The following is a 12,299-nucleotide window of genomic DNA, read 5'->3' on the forward strand; positions in this document are numbered from 1 at the left end:
TTGAGAGGTTGAGGCTGGCAGATCACTTGATGTCAGGAGTTTAAGACCAGCCTGGCCAACATGGTGAAACCCTTTCTCTACTAAAATACAAAAATTAACCAGGCGTGGTGGTGCAGGTCTGTAATCCCAGCTACTCGGGAGGCTGAGGCAGGAGAATTGCCTGAACCTGGGAGGTGGAGGTTGCAGTGAGCCGAGATTGTGCCACTGCACTCCAGCCTAGACAACAAAGTGAGACTTTGTCAAAAAAAAAAAAAAAAAAAAAAAAAAGCCCTGTGTTAACGCGATTTGCAAATACTTTCCCCTGGTATGTGGCTTGTCTTTTCAGTCTCTTAACAATAAATTTTGCAGAGCAAAAGTATTTAATTTTGATGATGTCAAATTCATTTTACTTTTTTCTTTTTTTTGAAACTGGGTTTTACTCCATCACCCAGGCTCAAGTACAGTGGTATAATCTTGGCCCACTGCAACCTCCACCTCCCAGGCTCAAACGATTCTCCTACCTCAGCCTCCCAAGCAGCTGGGACTACAGGTGCACACCACTGCACCTGGCTAATTTTTGTATTTTTTGTAGAGATGGGGTTTTGCCATGTTGCCCAGGCTGGTCTTGAACTCCTGAGCTCAAGTGATCTGCCTGCCTCGACTTCTCAAAGTGCTGGGATTACAGGCATGAGCCACCACACTTGGCCTTTTTTTCTTTTATAGATCATGTTTTTCGTATCATATCTAATAAATTTTGGCCTAACCTAAGGTCATGATGACTTTCTCCTATGTTTTCTTGGAGAATTTTATAGTTTTGGACTTAATATTTACATTTAGAGTTAATTTTTGTATATATCATGAAATGTAGATTAAACTTAATCTTTTAGCATATGGTTATCCAGTTGTTCCAAGACCATTTGTTGAGAAAGCCATTTGTTGAGACCATTTGTTATTCCTTCTGTGGAACTGATTTTTTTCTTTAATATTTTGTTCCAATTTCAGGGTATTCAAAGGGGACTTCAAACCTGGCAAGGAGTTTGAACCTAGAGGATGACATGTGTCCCAAAGAAGGGAGCAAGTGATCCACACAGGTTTTTTATTATCTCCTATACTTTCTACAGGAAGAATTACAGATATGATTAGTCATCAGTGACTAAAAAGTGAGCTACATCATCAAATAAAGATTCAATAATGTGGCCAGGTATGGTGGCTCACACCTGTAATTCCAGCACTTTGGGAGGCTGAGGCTGGCAGATCACTTGAGGCCAGGAATGCGAGACCAGCCTGGACAATACGGTGAAACCCCATCTCTACTAAAAATTCAAAAATTGGCTGGACGTGGTGGGCCACACCTGTAATCTCAGCTACTCGGGAGGCTGAGGCACAAGAATCACTTGAACCTGCAAGAAGGGGGTTGCAGTGAGCCGAGATCACACCACTGCCCTCCAGCTTGGGCGACAGAGCAAGACTCTGTCTCAAAAAAAAAAAAAATTCAATAATGTTCTCAGAGTACTATCAGGACCAAGCAGGCAAGAAAAGGGTTGATCTACTATGAAAAACTTTCAACCAAACATTTCCCCAAATTCAAATTCGATCTTTGCTTTATATTCTGGAGTATTTTATTTGTGCTCTGAAATCAAGAAGGCTAAGACACCCTCCCTCTATTCTCGAAATATACCTGTTAAGACTTTGTTTCCCGGTTTTCCCAATTTACAATGTATCTATCTATATGCTTAATACAATACCTTGGATATTCATTAGGAGAAGTGGTAGGCATTAAGCAAAGCATAGGATAGGACAGGTTTGATGAAAAAATAAAATTTAACCATCAGATAAGGATTTTAGATGACAACATTCATTTTACTGTAAAATCTAAAGTTAAATATTGTCACATTTTTATGTTCATTCACTTGTTTGTGACATTTTGCCAATTACCCCAGGAGTTGGCAACTGACTTCCTCTATCTCACACAAAAAAAGTTAATTTGCCATGAAAAACAATTTGTCTTGAAAACTCAAAGTTTATTTTAAAATTAAGTTGATCCTTCTTAACTATGGTCTTTCAAAGGAACTTCTGAACTTGACATTTGATGGGAGGCTGCAGACTGCAAACCAGGAATAATAACCTTTAGAAACTAACAACATGACAGAGATAGCCCGAGGAGGTAATTGAGAAAGGAAGGATATCATAGGTCCCCACAGTTTCATGAACCAGAGTGTTATGAGAATTTGCTGGCAGTCATCTAGGAAAACTCTTCAACAGAGATTTGATTCAAGTCTTTAATTCACTGTAAACAACCAGCTACAATGTTCCTTTTATTTTCCTGGGCTATAGACTGAACACCCAAGAGCTCTGAGTGCATGGCAATGACCCTTCTCCTCTTCCCCTTTTGCATCTGGAAAAGAATTGGGTCAAAACAGCACACTACTTAGGATTTTTCTGAGATAGAGTTTCAGGTACCTTTTATCCATTTAGGATTTTAGGTGATATGCATGCATCTAACTTTCGGGGATGATGGAAGCCTAGAATGGTCTTTGGCCATGTGGCCCCTCCTCCCACTCCATGAAAGAAGCCATCTGGTATCACAGGAGAGAACGGGGCAAAGACCAGAAGGAAGCCGAGCTCTAAGTCCCTCAGGCCATCCACTTCCTGGACATTCTAGTTATGAAAACCAGTAACTTCGCAATTTTTCCTTAAACTGTTTTGAAATGAGGTTCAGTTTCTTACAAACAAAAGTCTTTACAAATAAATTTGCTGTGGCCAGAATGGTGTGTGAATATGGGGAGCAGTTTGCAGGGGTCAGATAATAATCATAGCTATCATTTATTGTGAATTTAATTTGCACGCAGCTCCAGGCTATTTAGATACATTATCTCCTTTAATTCTAACACCTTTCAAGTGGATGTATTACTATCTCCATTTTTCAAATGAGGACATTGTGGCTCAGAGAGGTTCAGTAACTTCCTCAAAATCATAAATCTTGTAAATGATGGGGCTGGGATTAAAAATTAGAGCTCTCTGACTTCAAAGCCCTTAACCACAAAGTGCTGAGCTCTCAAAGGGCCCTTGCGGCTACACCAGAGGTTAGGAGAATTGGGCTCCAGATAACAGATTTCACCATGTGTTGATGAAGCTTTACAGCTCACAGGCAATGCTGGTCGGCTCTTTCCTGAGTGCTCGGTTACTGTAACTATGAGACCACTCCAGAGGCAAAGGAACAGTAAGTGCTGATTCATCTGAACAGGGGGTTCATCTTTCCCCGTCCAGTGTGTTGCCAACTCTGAAATCTCATTAAGATGAAACAAGAAGCTTTAGGATGCAGATAATCTCATGCCAATTGCAAGGCACAGCAGTAATGAGCCAAGAAGGTAAGTTCCCGAAGCCGATTGTTGTAGGAAACCTTAAGCCATATAGCAGGAGTGGTGTCCTTGAGAAGCATGTAGTTTCAACAGAAAGTTTGCTTTAAAAAATGATGTGTGTGTGTGCATGGGCGTGTGTGTGTGTGTATAATTGCATAAAGATTTGGCATGCCTGAATTTCATCCTATCCTTCCTTTTTACAATTTCATCTCATCTCTGATGGTGGCACTTCCTGGGTTTCAAAAAACAAAAAAATCCCAAGTGGACAAGACACAGTTTCTGACTGAGGGCACTGAAATCAAGTGGAAAATCATGTGGAAATCCTTTTCCAGTACAATTAGTGTATTAGACTGTGGGCCTTGGAGTCAGACCACCTGGGTTCAAATTCTAGCTCCATAATGTATAAGAACCATATAAGAACCCCTTCCCTTGGAAACTTAAGATTCCTCACTTATAAAATGTCTGCAATACCATTTTACAATCAACATGTTAATAAGTAATTCAGGCAAAAAGTCTCAATGAATGCTAAAATGATAGGGGGTAAAATGTTGTTGGGGTACAGAAAATTCACATTCTCAAAGTAATCACACTTAAGATCAACAAAATGAAACAAATTGAAATCCTGTGCCTTGAGATGTGATAAATATCAATATGTTCCTGCCAGTGATATTTAACCTGATTCTATCATGGATAACATCACGGTCAAATCCAAATCATGGATCATTCTGAAGACGAACTGCCCTGGTCTCTTCAAATATGTCAATGTCATGAAAGGAAAAAAAAAAACCACATTGGGAACTCTTTAGAGGCTTGATAATGTAACAATGAAATGGCAAGTGTGAACCTTGGCTGGGCTCAGTGGCTCACGCCTATAATCCCAGCACTTTGGGAGGCTGAGGCAGGTGGATCATGAGGTCAAGAGATCGAGACCATCCTGGCCAACATGGTGAAACACCATCTCTACTAAAAACACAAAAATTAGCTGGGCATGGTGGCGTGCACCTGTAGTCCCAGCTACTTCGGAGGCTGAGGCAGGAGAATCGCTTGAACCTGGAAGGCTGAGGTTGCAGTGAGCCGAGATTGCACCACTGTACTCCAGCCTGGTGACAGAGTGAGACTCCATCTCAAAAAAAAAAAGTGTGAAACTTGACTGCATCCTGAACCAAACGTTTAAAAAGAGCTACAAAGTTTATTTTTGGGAAATTGGGGAAATATTATGGCATTAATGTTAAATTTCCTGAGAGAATAAATGTGGTATGGTTATGTAGGAATATATCATTGATAGTAGGAGACACATACATTAATTTAGGGGTGAAAGGTCAAGAGGTTCAGGGTTGTTTGTGTGTAGAAAGAGAGAGAGAGTGAGAGGTACTGAGACAATGCTAATGTGGCAAAATTGGTTGAGCCATTATACTCTTCTTGCAACTTTTCTATAAATTAAAACAATTTCTAAATAAAAAGTTGAGGAAATGAAGGTAATATAAGGCTTTATGAGGATTAAATGCAGTAATACATTTACATGCATTAAGTACTTACAACAGTACTTGGCAAACAGTTGGAACCCCACTTATACAAGCCATTATGATAGTGTGATTCTAGGGAAATAACTCCATCTCTCTCCGTCTCAGTTTCCTCATTATTATGACTGAAGCAGACAATTCTATTAGATCTAACATTCTAGAACTTTATATAGTTATGCCCTCAAAAAAGTGATGGGGGTTGAAAGAATCAACATTGTCAAAATGTCTATAACACCCAAAGCAATCTACAGATTTAATGTAGTCCCTATCAAAATTCCAATGACATTTTTCACAAAAATAGAAAAAAAAATCCTAAAATGCATATGGAACTGCAAAAGCCCCCAAATAACTTAAGCAATTTTGAGCAGGAACAAAACTGAAGGCATCACATTTCCTAATTTTAAATTATATTTACAAAGTTATAGTAATCCAAAAAGTATGGTACTGACATAAAAACAGACACATAGATCAATGGAACATAGACCAATGAGACAGAATAGAGAGCCCAGAAATAAATCCACGCATATATGGTCAACTATTCTTCCATAAGGCACAAAGAATACACAACGGGGAAAGGATAGTCTCTTTAGTAAGTGGTGCTGGGAAAACTGGATATTAACAACAAAAAAACTGGATCTTTATCATACACAAAACCAGCTCAAAATGAATTACATATTAAATAAGTAATTATTCATTTTTATTAATTATTTATTAATTTAATAACATAATTAAATGTGTAAGATGTGAAACTGTAAAACTAGAAGAAAACAGGGGGAAAGCTCCGTGGCATTGGTCTTGGCAATGATTTTTTGAATATGACACCAAAAGCACAGTTAACAAAAACAAAAACAAACAAGTGGGACTACATCAAACTAAAAAGTTTCTGCACTGCAAAGGAGCAATCAATAAAATAAAAAAGCAACCTGTGGAATGGGAGCGATTATTTACAAACCATATACCTGATAAGAAGTTAATATCCAAAATATATAAGAAACTCATACAACTCAATAGCAAAAAAACAAATAACTTGATTTAAAAATAGGCAAAGGACCAGAATAGATATTTCTCTAAAGAAAGCACACAAATGGCCAAGAAGTATATGAAAAGATACTAAACATCACTAATAATCAGGGATATTCAAATCCAAACCACAATAGGATATCACTTCACATCTGTTAGAATGGCTATTATCAAAAAGTCAAAAACAAGTGTTGGTGATGATGTAGAGAAAAGGGAACCCTTGTACATTGCTAGTGGGAATGTAATTTGGAACAGCCATTATGGAAAACAATATGGAGGTCTCTCAAAAAATTCAAAATAGAGCTACCATATGATGCAGCTATCCTACTTTAGGGTATATATCCAAAGGAAAGAAAATCAGTATCAAAGCTAGATCTGCACTCTCAGGTTCATTGCAGCACTATTTTTTTTTTTTTTTTTTTTTGAGACAGTGATTCGTTGTATCGTCACCTGGGCTGGAATGCAGTGGCACAATCTCGGCTCACTGCAACCTCTGCTTCCCGGGTTCAAGCGATTCTCCTGCCTCAGCCTCCCAAGTAGCTAGAAATACAGGTGCACATCACCATGCCCGGCTAATTTTTGTATATTTTTAGTAGAGACAGGGTTTCACCATGTTGGCCAGGCTGGTCTCCAACTCCTGACTTCAGGTGATCTGCCCACCTCAGCCTCCCAAAGTGCTGGGATTACAGGTGTGAGCCACCACACCCAGCCCGCAGCACTATTCAGAATAGCCAAGATATGGAATTAACCTGTGTCCATAAATGGATGAGTGTTTAAAGAAATGTGGTATATATATGAGTATGTGTGTGTATGTAGACATATATATGCACAAAATAAAACATTATTTCACCTTAGAAAAGAAGAAAATCATGCCATTTGTGACAATATGGGTGAGCCTGGAGGACATTATGCTAAGTGAAATAAGCCAGGTAAAGAAAAATGAATACAGCATGTTCACTTATATGAGAAATCTACAAAGTTGAACTTACAGAAACAGAGAGTAGAAGGGTGGTTACCAGGGACAGAGAGGTGGGGAAATGGGGAAATGTCGGTCAAAGGGTACAAGCTTGCAGTTATAAGATGAGCAAGTTCTGGAGACCTAATGCACAGCATGGTGACTGTTATTACTAATAATGTATTGTATACTTGAAATCTACTAAGAGGGTAGATCTTAAGGGTTCTCACTGCACATACACAAAAGGCAACTACGTGAGGGTGATGGATTTGTTAATTAGCTTGATTGTGGTAATCATTTCACAATGTGTATATTAAAACATTGTACTCCTTGAAAATATATATGTGTGTGTGTGTGTGTGTGTGTGTGTATATATGTATATATTTTTTTTCAGAGACAGGATTGTCACCCAGGCTGGAGTGTAGTAGTGCAATCATAGCTCATTGTAACCTTGAGCTCCTGGGTTCTATCAATCCTCCCACCTTGGTCTCCCAAAGCACTGAGATTACAGGCATGAGCTACCAGGGTTGGCTGAATATATACATTTTTTATTTGTTAATTATACCTCAATAAAGCTGAAGAAAGCAAACAAAAAACTCTTATTTGAGAACTAATATTTGATTAAATGTTCTTATCAATAACTTTATGTCATTTTAATTATTCAGACAATATTTACAAGAACATGCTTACTTCCTTAAAAATTATGTATGCCTGGATTCCATTCCAAGATGGCTGAATAGGAACAGCTCTGGTCTGCAGCTCCCAGCGTGATTGATGCAGAAGATGGGTGATTTCTGCATTTCCAACTGAGGTACCTCGTTCATCTCATTGGGACTGGTTGGACAGTGGGTGCAGCCCACAGAGGGTGAGCCGAAGCAGGGCAGGGCATTGCCTCACCTGAGAAGCCCAAAGGGTCGGGGGATTTCCCTTTCCTAGCCAAGGGAAGCTGTGACAGACTTTACCTGGAAAAACGGGACTCCCGCCCAAATAGTGCACTTTTCCAGTGGTCTTAGCAAACAGCACACCAGGAGATTATATCCCGTGCATGGCTTGGTGGGGCCCATGCCCATGGAGCCTTGCTTACTGCTAGTGCAGCAGTCTGAGATCGACCTGCGAGGCAGCAGCCTGGCAGGGGGAAGGGAGTCCACCATTGCTGAGGTTTGAGTGGGTAAACAAAGTGGGTGGGGAAGCTCGAACTGGGCAGAGCCCACCACAGCTCCGCAAAGCCAGCTGCCTCTGTAGACTCCACTTCTGGGGGCAGGGCATAGCTGAACAAAAGGCAGCAGAAACTTCTGCAGACTTAAACATCCCTGTCTGACAGCTCTGAAGAGAGCAGTGGTTCTCCCAGCATGGTGTTTGAGCTCTGAGAACAGACAGACTGCCTCCCTCAGTGGGTCCCTGACCCCCATGTAGCCTAACTGGGAGACACCTCCCAGTAGGGGCCAACTGATACCTCATACAGGTGGGTGCCCCTCTGGGACGAAGCTTCCAGAGGAAGGATCAGGCAGCAATATTTGCTGTTCTGCAATATTTGCTGTTCTGCAGCCTCCACTGGTGATACCCAGGCAAACAGGGTCTGGAGTGGACCTCCAGCAAACTCCAACAGACCTGCAGCTAAGGGACCTGACTGTTAGAAGGAAAACTAACAAACAATAAAGAATAGCATCAACATCAACAAAAAGGACATCCACACCAAAATCCCAGCTGTAGGTCACCAACATCAAAGACCAAAGGCAGATAAAATCACAAAGATGGGGAGAAACCAGAGCAGAAAAGCTGAAAATTCTAAAAACCAGAGCACCTCTTCTCCTCCAAAGGATCACAGCTCCTCGCCAGCAATGGAACAAAGCTGGACGGAGAATGACTTTGACGAGCTGACAGAAGTAGGCTTCAGAAGGTTGGTAATAACAAACTTCTCCAAGCTACAGGAGGATATTTGAACCCATTATAAGGAAGCTAAAAACCTTGAAAAAAGATTATACAAATGGCAAACTAGAACAAACAGTGTACAGAGGACCTTAAATGACCTGATGGAGCTGAAAACCATGGCACGAGAACTACGTGATGCATGCACAAGCTTCAATAGCCAATTCGATCAGGTGGAAGAAAGGGTATCAGCAATTGGAGATCAAATTAATGTAATAAAGTGAGAAGAGAAGTTAAAAGAAAAAAGAGTAAAAAGAAATGAACAAAACCTACAAGAAATATGGGACTATGTGAAAAGACCAAATCTACATTTGATTGGTGTACCTGAAAGTGACGGGGAGAATAGAATCAAGTTGGAAAACACTCTTCAGGATATTATCCAGGAGAACTTCCCCAACCTAGCAAGGCAGGCCAACATTCAAATTCAGGAAATGCAGAGAGCACTGCAAAGATAATCCTCGAGAGGAGCAACCCCAAGACATATAATTGTCAGATTCACCAAGGTTGAAATGAAGGAAAAAATGTTAAGGGCAGCCACAGAGAAAGGTCAGGTTACCCACAAAGGGAAGCCCAGAAGACTAACAGCAGATCTCTCAGCAGAAACTCTACAAGCCAGAAGAGAGTGGGGGCCAACATTCAACATTCTTAAAGAAAAGAATTTTCAACCAAGAATTTCATATCCAACCAAACTAAGTGAAGGGAAATAAAATCCTTTACAGACAAGCAGATGCTGAGAGATTTTGTCACCACCAGGCTTCCCTTACAAGAGCTCCTGAAGGGAGCACTAAACATGGAAAGGAAAAACCAGTATCAACCACTACAAAAACTGCCAAATTGTAAAGACCATTGATGCTAGGAAAAAACTGCATCAACTAATGGGCAAAATAACCAACTAACATCACAATGACAGGATCAAATTCACACATAACAATATTAACCTTAAATGTAAATGGACTATATGTCCCAATTAAAAGACACAGACTGGCAAATTGGATAAAGAGTCAAGACCCATCAGTGTGCTGTATTCAGGAGACCCATCTCATGTGCAGAGACACATACAGGCTCAAAATAAAGGGATGGAGGAAGATCTACCAAGCAAATGGAAAGCAAAAAAAAAGCAGGGGCTGCAATCCTAGTCTCGGATAATACAGATTTTAAACCAACAAAGATCAAAACAGACAAAGAAGGCCATTACGTCATGGTAAAGGGATCAATTCAACAAGAAGAGCTAACTGTCCTAAGTATATATGCACCCAATACAGGAGCACCCAGATTCATAAAGCAAGTCCTTAGAGACCTACAAAGAGACTTAGACTCCCACACAATAATAATGGGAGACTTTAACACCCCACTGTCAATATTAGACAGATCAATGAGACAGAAGGTTAACAAGAATATCCAAGACTTGAGCTCAGCTCTGCACCAAGTGGACCTCAATAGACATCTACAGAACTCTCCACCACAAATCAACAGAATATACATTCTTCTCAGCACCACACTGCACTTATTCCAAAATTGACCACAGAGTTGGAAGTAAAACACTCTTCAGCAAATGTAAAAGAACAGAAATCACAACAAACTGTCTCTCAGACCACATTGCAATCAAATTAGAACTCAGGATTAAGAAACTCACTCAAAACTGCACAACTACATGGAAACCGAACAACCTGCTCCTGAAGGACTACTGGGTAAATAGCGAAATGAAGGCAGAAATAAAGATGTTCTTTGAAACCAATGAGAACAAAGACACAACATACCAGAATCTCTGGGACACATTTAAAGCAGTGTGTAGAGGGAAATTTATAGCACTAAATGCCCACAAGAGAAAACAGGAAAGATCTAAAATCGACACCCTAACATCACAATTAAAATAACTAGAGAAGCAAGAGCAAACACATTCAAAAGCTAGCAGAAGGCAAGAAATAACTAAGATCAGAGCAGAACTGAAGGAGATAGAGACACAAAAAACCCTTCAAAAAATCAATGAATCCAGGAGCTGGTTTTTTGAAAAGGTCAACAAAATAGACTGCTAGCAAGAATAATAAAGAAGAAAAGGGAGAAGAATCAAACAGATGCAATAAAAAATGATAAAGGAGATATCACCACCGATAGTACCATCAGGGAATACTATGAACGCCTCTATGCAAATAAACTAGAAAATATAGAAGAAATGGATAAATTCCTGGATGCATACACCCTCCCAAGACTATACCAGGAAGAAGTTGAATCTCTGAATAGACCAATAACAGGCTCTGACATTGAGGCAATAATTAATAGTCTACCAACCAAAAAATGTCCAGGACCAGATGGATTCACAGCCGAATTCTACCAGAAGTACAAAAAGGAGCTGGTACCATTCCTTCTGAAACTATTCCAATCAATAGAAGAAGAGGGAATCCTCCCTAACTCATTTTATGAGGCCAGCATCATCCTGATACCAAAGTCTGGCAGAGACACAGCACAAAAAGAGAATTTTAGACCAATATCCCTGATGAACACCAGTGCGAAATCCTCAATAAAATACTGGCAAACTGAATCCAGCAGCACATCAAAAAGCTTATCCACCACGATCAAGTTGGCCTCATCCCTGGGATACAAGGCTGGTTCAACACATGCAAATCAATAAACGTAATCCATCACATAAACAGAACCAACAACAAAAACCACATGATTATTTCAATAGATGCAAAAAAGGCCTTCCACAAAATTCAACAGCCTTTCATGCTAAAAACTCAATAAATTAGGCATTGATGGGACGTGTCTCAAAATAATAAGAGCTATTTATGACAAACCCACAGCCAATATCATACTGAATGGGCCAAAACTGAAAGCATTCCCTTTGAAAACTGGCACAAGACAGGGATGCCCTCTCTCACCACTCCTATTCAACATAGTGTTGGACGTTCTGGCCAGGGCAATCAGGCAGGAGAAAGAAATAAAGGGTATTCATTTAGGAAAAGGGGAAGTCAAATTGTCCCTGTTTGCAGATGACATGATTGTGCATTTAGAAAACTCCATCGTCTCAGCCCATAATCTCCTTAAGCTGATAAGCAACTTCAGCAAAGTCTCAGGACATAAAATCAATGTGCAAAAATCACAAGCATTCCTATACACCAATAACAGACAAACAGAGAGCCAAATCATGAGTGAACTCCCATTCACAATTGCTTCAAAGAGAATAAAATACCTAGGAATCCAACTTACAAGGGATGTGAAGGATCTCTTCAAGGAGAACTACAAACCACCACTCAACGAAATAAAAGAGGACACAAACAAATGGAAGAACATTCCATGTTCATGAATAGGAAGAATTAATATCGTGAAAATGGCCATACTGCCCAAGGTAACTTATAGATTCAATGCCATCCCCATCAAGCTACCAATGACTTTCTTCACAGAATTGGAAAAAAATACTTTAAAGTTCATATGAATCAAAAAAGAGCCCACATTGCCAAGACAATCCTAAGCAAAAAGAACAAAGCTGGAGGCATCACGCTACCCGACTTCAAACTATACTCCAAGACTACAGTAACCAAAATA

At 39.9% G+C, this 12,299-nt stretch overlaps 1 protein-coding gene across 4 annotated transcripts in view; it reads right to left on the reverse strand.

Annotated features, from left to right (window-relative positions):
• Positions 1 to 12,299, reverse strand: part of GLT8D2 (glycosyltransferase 8 domain containing 2) — a 59,464-nt gene that overhangs the window by 35,498 nt on the left and 11,667 nt on the right. The window contains exon 1 of one of the 4 annotated variants that reach the window (XM_031000640.2): positions 4,875 to 4,974. The exons of 2 other annotated variants lie outside the window; for them this stretch is intronic. The gene's annotated coding sequence lies outside the window, so the exon portion shown is untranslated. Of the gene's footprint in view, positions 1 to 4,874; positions 4,975 to 12,299 lie in introns of those variants that run through there. One more of the 4 variants, XM_031000641.3, reaches the window with a different exon arrangement.

Source organism: Gorilla gorilla, chromosome 10, assembly GCF_029281585.2.
Source record: "Gorilla gorilla gorilla isolate KB3781 chromosome 10, NHGRI_mGorGor1-v2.1_pri, whole genome shotgun sequence".
Lineage (NCBI taxonomy): Eukaryota > Metazoa > Chordata > Mammalia > Primates > Hominidae > Gorilla > Gorilla gorilla.